The sequence below is a fragment of the Acinonyx jubatus genome, chromosome C2 (assembly GCF_027475565.1).
Source record: "Acinonyx jubatus isolate Ajub_Pintada_27869175 chromosome C2, VMU_Ajub_asm_v1.0, whole genome shotgun sequence".
In the NCBI taxonomy this organism is placed as follows: domain Eukaryota; kingdom Metazoa; phylum Chordata; class Mammalia; order Carnivora; family Felidae; genus Acinonyx; species Acinonyx jubatus.
In genome coordinates this window covers 155492001-155501638 of record NC_069384.1, presented here as the reverse complement: position 1 = coordinate 155501638, position 9638 = coordinate 155492001, and the positions used below count along the sequence as shown (strand labels likewise).

At 48.3% G+C, this 9638-nt stretch overlaps 1 long non-coding RNA gene across 2 annotated transcripts; it reads right to left on the bottom strand.

Annotated features, from left to right (window-relative positions):
- Window positions 1-4052: 4052 nt before the first annotated feature.
- On the bottom strand, window positions 4053-8390 carry LOC106980609 (uncharacterized). 2 transcript variants are annotated; one of them, XR_003414382.2, is made up of 3 exons: window positions 8270-8390; window positions 6214-6293; window positions 4053-5538 (listed from the first exon to the last, which is right to left on the bottom strand). It is a non-coding gene; the product is annotated as an uncharacterized LOC106980609 (long non-coding RNA). The 2 variants fall into 2 exon arrangements; XR_008298114.1 differs by having other exon boundaries at window positions 8169-8385.
- Window positions 8391-9638: the final 1248 nt, after the last annotated feature.

Sequence of the window (9638 nt, the reverse complement as noted above, 5' to 3'; positions counted from 1 at the left end):
TCGCCTGTGAATTGGCCACACATATCCTTCCCCACTCTCTGTTAGGTTTCTTGTGCTTTTCTTATTAATTTGCAGGAGCTCTTTGTAAAGTATAAAAATTCTTTACCTTTTTAGATCATGGTGACTATATTTTTCCAGGCTGATACCTGTTCATATTTGTTTACCAAACAGAAATCATTTTACCTAATATAATTAGATCCATTGTTCTTTATTTGCCTTCTGGTTGCTCATCTTTGGCTCTGAAGATCTTTCTCATACATGTTCCTCTATTAGCTTTACCATCTTCCCTTTTACATTTAAAACTTTAATCAATCTGGAGTCTTCCCTGTCAGGGTATGAGGACAGGCTGTAGCCTTACTTTATTACACTCCTCCTTTTTTAACTCCTGTTTCTTGTCACAACTAAACAATCCATCCTGACCCCACGGCTTTGTGACACTACCTTCATCATTGAACCAGTTTACCATATAAAAATGACCCGAGTTCTATGCCCTCTGTTTGTTCTTTTGGTCCATTGTATTTTTCGACCCTCTTATTTTATGTTTAAAAAATCTTTAGGGTTGCATATTCTGTTTCTTAATATAATATTTTCTGTAACATAAACCCCAGATTTTAAACACCATAGACTTAAGTTCCAAGGCCTTTTAACTTACAGATAAAGAGCATGGTCTCCGCCATCATAGGGAACAGTGTTCGAATCCTGCCTTTACCACTCAACATCCATGTGACATTGCTTAGCAGTTTCCTGTTGCTGCCGTAACAAATCACTACAAACTTAGTAGAATAAAGCAACACAAATAGTTCTGGAGGTCATATGTCTAAAGTCAGTTGACAGGGTTTTGTTCTTCCTGGAGGCTCTAGGGAAGAATCCATTTTCTTTCCTTTCTAGCTTCTTCTTCTTCTATTTTTTTTTTAACGTTTACTTATTTTTGAGAGAGATAGAGTGTGAATGGGGAAGGGACAGAGAGAGGGGGAGACACAGAATCCAAAGCAGGCTCCAGGTTCTGAGCTGTCAACACAGAGCCCGACACAGGGCTTGAACACACAAACCAAGATCATGACCTGAGCCGAAGTCAGAAGCTCAACCGACTGAGCCACCCAGGTGCCCCTCCTTTCTAGCTTCTAGAGGCTGTCTGTATACTCCTGGACTCATGACCCCACATCTTCCTGACCTCTGCTTCCTTGTTGCACTTCCTTTTCTGACTCTTCTGCCTAACTCTTTTCCTCATAAGGACTCTTGCAATAATCCAAGATAATCTTCCCATCTCAAGGTCCTTAACTTAATCATGCCTCCCATGTGCCTTTTGCCTTGCAGGGTCACCATCACAGGCTCTGGGGGTTAGGACATGGACATCTTTGCAGGGGGCATTATTCTGCCCACCACACCTTGGACAGGTAAGGTAACCTGTGTGAATGTCAGTTTCCTTATCTCGAAAATGGGGATGATACAGTAAGTAGATGATGTCCGCTTGGCATGGTGCTGGGAACACAATGGATGCTTAATAACTGGCAAATATTTTTATCCTCATGCACCATGTATGGCACTTGGAGAAATTCAGAGTAGATGAGGCATTGTGTGAGAGAAATGTTGGATTACGGAAAATAATCGTAACAGATCATTTTATTAGTATTTTTGGTACTAAACCAAGTGTCCTATTAAAGCCCAGGGCTTGTCTGGTTGTCATATTCTAATTGTCATCCCGGTGAGTGGAGTCAAAGTGTTTTACTCTGTGTTTGAAACACATAATCTCTGATGTTCCCTGAATTCTCTGAATTCATAGGAAACCAAGATTTTATCACCAGCTCTCTTTTGCTGGAGAGCAGGCATTGCATGGTTTCAATAAAGAAAATCACAGAGGACTGAAAGAGTCTGGTGTTCATAAATCAAGGTCTGTGTGTGAGAGATCTCAGGGGACTTAATTTGGCAAAGGGAAGTTCCCTGAATCAAGGCATATTACAATTTGTGTCTAATCAGATTAAGTAGATCAAGGAAGAGGGGGATCGTGTCATCCCTTGCAAGGCTGTACATTTCCGGAGCAGGAGCCATCAAAAGGAGGAGTCTGGATGTCAAGAGTAGGATGGTTGGAATGACCAAGTACAGGCCGATCACAAGGCCAGCATCAGGAGCACTGCAATCCCAGGAAGATTTCATCCTGGTACAAAACCAGCATTTTGGAATCCTGAGAATGTCGTTTCTGGCACTGGAATTAGGTTGCCTGTGTTTGAAACTGATTTATTAGCTGTGGCGTTGGGCAATGTTCTAATCTTTCTGTGCCTCGGTGTCTCCCTGTTCCCAAAATGGTGAGGCTATAATGCGCATCCCTGGCCCCTACGTAGATTGAATGAGTTAATCTGTTCAAAGTGCTCAGCCTCTCTCACTCAGCACACAGTTAGCTATTAGTATTGTTGTGATTGGCTGTCTCTCGAATGAACTGGATATCTTCCGAGGCTCGCAGGGGTTGAGTGATTCATGCATCACACTGTCGTCAATTAGGGACACATGACCAGGATTCCTTGTCTAAAGCTGCTCCAACTGGAGAGAGTTACTGCAATCTAGAGGACGTTATGAGATTGGGAACAACAAGGGCACTGCCTCTCCATTGTATTATGATTGCAAACGAGTCCAGGTTGCAAGTCTTTAAAAAAGCGGAGCTCCACTGCTCTCTGCAGTCAAACTCACCTTGGACTCTGTGGATCGAGAGCCAACTTGGCAGATATGAGACATTAACAGTGTATTAGTTGTGGTAGGCTCACTGCTGTAACAAACACATATTTCTATGGCTTAATAAAATTGCCATATTTCTATGGCTTAATAAAATTGCCTCTACCAAGTGAAGTCCAGAATAGGTGTTCCTGCTGTGCGGGCAGCTCCCCTCCAAGTAGCGATTAGGGACCCAAGCTCCTAACACCTTGAGTTCTGGAAATGGTGCCGTCATTTCCATTCCTGTTCCACGGGCTGCCGTCACATGGATACTTATGAACTGCACGGGGATCTGGGAAATATGGTCCCGCTGTTGTCCCCGGGGAGAAGAGGACACAGATTGGATGACTAGCTAGTTGGTTTTGCTGGAGAAAATGACATTTCTTCAGAGGACCGAATAGAAGCTCAGACAAAATTTCACCTGCCAGCTTCCCCTCAGGTGAGCCCCCACCATCATCGCCCCTTAGATTCAGGGAACTGCCCAGCCAGGAACGACCGAAGCTTGCCATCTACCCAAGATCACCTGTGTCCCTAATGAACCACCAAGGATTTGGAACCAATGGTATCTTCCGGTTCTTGATGGCAGGGAGAATGGGGCAGTGAAAGCAAGACCAGGAAGCAAGCAGTGGATATTAAGGTAGCAAAAATGGGAAGGCTAAGAGGAACAATTGCTTTGAAATTAAAATATAATTTTTATTATGGAAGTATTTAAGCATACAGAAAAGTAGAAAGATAGTCTTACTACAAACATTGGAGTAAAAGAGTTAGAACCGCATTTAATTATGGAATAAAAGAAAAATATCCGTAATTCCACCACCTTCCAGCCAGTAATTGCTCTGGTGTATTTCTTCCTAGTTGGTTTTTTTGTTTTTGTCGTTTTCCTCCCGACCGTAAGTTTCCTCGCGGAGTTGTAAAGAAGAGAAAAGGCTATGATCCGGGACTGGGCAGCGTGTCCTTACAGCGGGCAGGGGTGGATTACCCAGAGTCCCCTGTGCTGTGTTCTTCACTCTGGGGGGCATTTCACGCGTTTCCAATCCTCCAGCAGAAATGAGGGGGGCGGGAGGTGAGGAGCACGAAGAAAGAGGATGCATAACCCCAGTCAGTCGTACGTTCAGTTTGTTAGCAACTCTGCTGGGAAGATTCCACGCAGGAGCGAGTGGAAACGCTTCCTCAAAACCACTTTCTCAGGGTGTCTCTCGCGCGGCTCCTGTAGCGAGGACAAACCCGTCAGCAGTTTCAACAGGTGGGGGCGTGTTGCCCCTCAGCTGTACGCCCCTCGGGTGGGGACTGACCGGGTCCCCAGAGGATGCCAGCAGGTGGTGCCTCAGCGGCCCCGGATGCTCGATGGTACGCTCTTAACGTCCCTTCCCTCCCTGCCCCACTTCCCGCAGTGGCGGGAGGGTGCACCAAGGACTGGCCTCCAACCCGAAGGGTACAGTTACCAAGGCTGGCCGCCGTGCCACGAGGCCCCCGGCTGTGCCCGCGCAAGGCCTTCTTCCCGCGGACTGCTCCAGTCGCTGACTGTCACAAGGACCCCAACGCAGGTCGTTCCCAGGGGAACTGGGGCCCCCTGATGCTGGCTTTGCTACCTCTCCTCAGCCTGGCAGGCAGTGTAAGGCCTTCCTCCTCTCCTTCACTTCGGGCCAGACTCACCTTTGCCGGCTGGTCCGCCAGCCCTTCTGGCCTCATCTGGCTCCCACCCCGCTGTCCCTCCCGTACGTGTTTCCCTTAATAAAACCCTCGTACGTGTAATTCCACTTGGCACCTACTTAGAAAATCCAGACCGACACACTTCCCCTACTCCCCTCCTTATGCTTCCTAGAATCACCTTCTCAAGTAAACAGCTTGTGCTGGACTCTTGTTGTCAGCATCTACTTCCGGGGAAGCCGGCCTAGAACAGAAGACACTACGGAGAAACTGCCCACACCACTCCCACTCATCACCCCGGAGCAGAATCTAGTCACATGGCCACATTGGACGAGGGAGGCCGGGCCAAGCAGCCTTCTAAGATGGGCCATGCGCGGGACGATGGATATTAGGGGGCCTGACGGCAGTGTGGCTACTCCTTACTCAGCCTTCAAGGCCTGTTTAAATTCCTCCAAGGCCAAGGTTCTGGAGCAGGACGTAAAGAGGTAGAGCCCTTGGACAAGTCTGTGCTGATAGAAATTAATCAAAATCAGCCCAAGTCTAACTTCATACTATAACGATTACTGTCTGCCCAAGACAAAAATCATGAAGTGTGTAAAGTATATGCCCTGAACGTAGCCCACCCTTCGGGCCTGGCCCCTTCTTTCCCTTTCAAATTCCCTCCGGAGCGTCAGCTGCCCAGAGCCCCTATTGCAATGTCCCAGCCCAGGCACTGATTCACCAACCCATTTCTCCTCCTTAACACATGCCTGTTCTGTTCCCCAAGGCTCTGCATACTAATGATGTGGTAAGTTAATTTAACCTAAAGACGTTAGTGGTGGCTGAGGCTTAACTGTGACAGCAACCGGACGGACACGTGTGGCGCCTAAGTAGAGCCTGTTAACGCCTTATCCAGCGGATGGAACGGTCACTTGCCTGGCGACTGCCACTGAGTCCTAGATTCCATGTGACAAGCACATATTACCTGTCTTAGGCTTTTCTTCCAACGCAGATAGCAGAAGTCAAGGCCAAGGCGTAAGTGGGCCGCCCCAAAGAAGGATCTCATAACCCAGCAAGCCGAGACTCCTTAAATTTTGTGGTCTGTTTTCCTTTGGGCCATGTTCTTTGGAATTTTTTTTTTTTTTCTGTCATGTTCAAGAAAGAAGCACTAGGTCCTTTGATTCAACACTAAACTGTTCACAACAGTTATCTCTAGAGAGAGAGATTGTAGGGCAGAGGTCAATGCCAAGTTATTATATTTCTACAGAGTCTGAATTTTTCATACCAAGCATATCAAGTTTTGGTAACTTTAAAAAATAATGTAGTTTATGATAAGCCCTTTGCCTCACCCTGTGGTAGGGACAAGGCATCCGTCCTATCTATTCTTGAGACGGCCTCTTTGTCTTTGGTAACTGATGACGAAGCCAATCATTAGGGTCTTCTCTCTTGGGAATGCATTGGATTCCTTCCTGCCGTCGTCTTTTTCTAACACGATATGAACTGTCCCTCAACCTTACCACCCACCCCATTGGTCAGCGGTTCTGATTTATTTAAGAAAAATTTTAAGTAAAATTGGAATGGAGGCCACATGTATTTGTCTGCAGTGCCTCGGCTTAGTGCCTAGTATAAAGTCGATCCTTTATAAATGTTTTTGAGTAATGGCTGAGCCCTCATATTCAAGGAACTCCTCACGACCGCAGAGTTTTAATAAGGTGGCCACTGCAGTTCCTCTCCGGGAACGAACTAGCATTTCCTTGATGAGCTTTACCTGGGACATCCACCAAGATGCCGGATACAGTTGGAAGGGGGACATGATGGCCTGAACGATGGTATAATACTACAATTAGGAGTAACATTTGTGAAAACAACCACCCCTGCCCTCCTTACCTAGTCACTGGGTAAGGTGCGTTAGGCTTCAAGGAGAAATTACTGGCCACCATCTCAGACTTCTGTGGGAACTTCAGAAACTAAAAATAAAACATAACCAGGGTTTTGTGTTTTGTGTTTTTGACAATGGTATGTCCTGGGCTGCATTAGCCACGTCAACACTCTCAGAGACGGCTTTCCTGACCCTTTTTTTAGGCCCCATTACCTGCCATTTAACTTTTGAAGTGATTTTCCAAATTTCACACCTTTGAGCCCCTAGCCTTTTGCCAACGTGGTTGTGTGTTGTGAGAGAGGGGACGGCTTCACGGCACAGCAAAAGCAGATATGTCAAAGTCCAACCCTGGCCCTGCCGGCCCTGGCCCTGTGACCTCAACTCACTGAGCCTCACTTTTCTCCTCTGTTAAATGGTATTAATAATGATAGCTGCCTCTAGCGTTTGTTTTAGGAATTAAATGACATAATCTACCTTTTTTTTTTTCTCTAAAGCACTGGATACATAGAAAGCACTCAATAAATGGTAACCACTGTTAAAATCATCATCATCATCAAAAACTTGTCAATGAGTCCAGAAGGACCTGAGATATAGGCCCAGAAAATCTCTTTTAAGCCAAAGAATGCTAAAACGAGTAGAGTTCATTCTCCTAGCCCTCACGTTCCGTTCTTTGTAGAACTGGGAGGTGGGTGGGCTGGAGCAAAGGAGTGGGGAGCGGGTGGGACCACAAAGGGAGAATGAAGCCCGCTGATGGTAGGGCGGTAGTTCAGAAGCAACAATGCCAGCAGAGAGGAGACAGGAATTACCAAGAGTCCTGATGCCAGCTCTCTGCTGACATAATTAATGAGGCTGTTGTGCCAAAAATGAAGCATGTTGTTAATACACAGACTTGTTGGGTGCGCAAGGGAAACGCAAATAAAAGTTTTGCCAAAAGGAGAGTGGGGTCAAATTGGCTCCAAAAGGAGACCACACTATCCGTAAGACAATAATGTACAGATAACAAAACCGAGAAGAAAAGGGGTAAAAAATAATTGATTTCAAACACAGGACCAACAGCCAAAAGATGGTGGGCTTTTAGCACTATTACGTGGTGATTTTACTCTTATCTTTTTTTTTTAAGTTTGTTTGTTTATGTATTTACAGCACGCGCACAAGCAGGGGAGGGGCAGAGAGTCAGGGACAGAGAGAGAATCCCAAGCAGGCTCAACACCCTCACCAACTCGTGAACGGTGAGATCATGACCTGAGTCAAAATCAGGAGTCCCAAGTCACCTACAGAGCCTCCCAGACGCCCCTACTTTAGGTTCTTCACAGTGTGTCCAATTGGTCAAATTCACCTGTAACTAAATTCCAATGGAGTTTTAGCATTCAGGATTTTAATACGCATTCCATAGGACATATAAGAGAAAACTTCAGAGATTAGTTTCCTCTCTACTTTGAAGAGCTCTTGAGCCCACATGAAAAATTTGAGATTTCTGTGCCTGCCGGTCCCGTCATAAAAACAAAATGATTATCCGTTTGCCATTGACGTCTTCCCAAAGGTGGCTTCCGTTTTCTTCGAAAAAGGCCCTCCTGAATCACGTGGGAGGGATCGGGCCCCTGGGCTGCCTCTGCTGCGGGGGTGGGGGTCGGGGCGGGGGGAGGCGGGGGCAGGAGCATGAGGTGCCGCTGAGGGCAGGGGAGCGGAGTCGGCCCCCTAGAGGCAGTTGCTCTGGCAGGTCTCGAGCAGGTGCGTCGCCCCAGCTGCGAGCCCCGGCCCCGCGCCCTGACCTTGGCCGCGCAGGGACCGCCCCTCGGGGGACCGGCTGGCTCAGCGGACCTCCCGCGGGGGGGCCAGGACGGCGGGGCTGGGGGGGGGGGGGAGGCATTTGCCGGGGGGCGCTCTCGTCTCCCCTTCCCCCGTCGCTACCCATCCGGCTCGCTGCCCACCACGCTCTTATCCCGCCTTCTTTCCCGGCTTTTACCGGGCCCGGCGGTGACCCCGAGACAACGCTCGGGGATCGAGAGGCGGTTTTAGGCGGCAGAATGCGGAAAGGTCTGTGTTATTTCTTTACAGTTCATTTACTTTTCCTTTGCATTCCGCCGGCTGCCGAGGGTCTGGTGACAGCAAGAAATACTTAGAAGCCGGCGCAGGTCCGCGGAGCTGGTGGCGGGGGCCGGACGCGCCGCGGCTGCGCGCACGCGCGCGGGGCGGGGGCGGGGGCGCGCGCTCGGGGGGCGGGCGCGTGCGTGCGCGCGCGCATTGTTTCCGCTGGAAACGGGGCCCCCGGCGGACGTTTGGGTGCGAGCGCGGTAGCCGTCGCCGGGGTTTGGGCGCCGTGGCCCGCGAAGCGCGCGGGGGGTTCCGGGTGCTTCGGCCGGACCCGAGGCGGGGTTGTCCGCCGACGTTCGCTGAGCGCTTACTCTGTGCCCGGGCACCGCTCTCACCCTTCCCTCGGCTTCACCCAGGTTATCCTCAGTGACCACCCGGGAAAGGAGGTGCCGGTGTCCCTCTCGGGTTCCGGAGGGGGAAGCGAGGCACTGAGAGGTTGAGCCGCAGAGCTGTTGAGCTCAGCGTGGCTTCGGAGTCTCCATCTTGCCGGCCGCCCCTTATTTCTTAAAGGCCGGAGCCCTTGGTCTCCTGTTGGAGAGCCGTAGAGTCATGGACCCGTTTCGCGTCCCTCCAGGTCAAACACCATTTCAGTTCATCCGAAACCCAGAGGCCGCTCACGAAGGCGCAGAAGGCATCAGAGTAGCTGACTGTGGCTTGGCAAAGTGGGATCTCGCAACGCCTTATCTAATAAAGGTCACCGTCATTTTAAACCTACTGGTAGCATCTTTTATTCTAACTGTAACATTACATATAGTTGAACACGTTTGATTCTTGATTCCTATTAGGAAAATGTAGGAGAGCACAAAATCTCAGCGCCCCCTATACCATAGATTGTTGAAAAATCCTTCCAGTCATTTTTCTATGCATATGTATTATAATAAATTAAAATGGCTATATTAAAAAATTTGAAACAGTATAATGTACATTCTGCCTTACACTCTTTTAAATTTAACAATACGTCAACGAACATTTCCCTGCCAGATATTCTCCTACACCTCTTTTTAATGACTATTTCATTATACGATTTTGCCATAATTTAATTGCTAGCCTTGCTTTTTTAACATTTAGTTTTGCTATTATAAATAGTGAACATCAGAATGCAGTAATCTTTGACACACCTTGACTATTCCCTTAGGACACATGGCTAGCAATGGAGTTGCCAGGTCAAAGAATATCACGGTTTCAAAGGGGTCGCATACCTTCCAGAAAGGTAGACTCAGTCCACACACCTCTAGGTAGAATGAATGTGTCCATTCCCCACCCCCCCGCCCCCACCCCCCACCCCCGCCTCATTCTGGGTCATTGTTCAAGAGACTCTGTTAAACAAATGACACACTTAAAG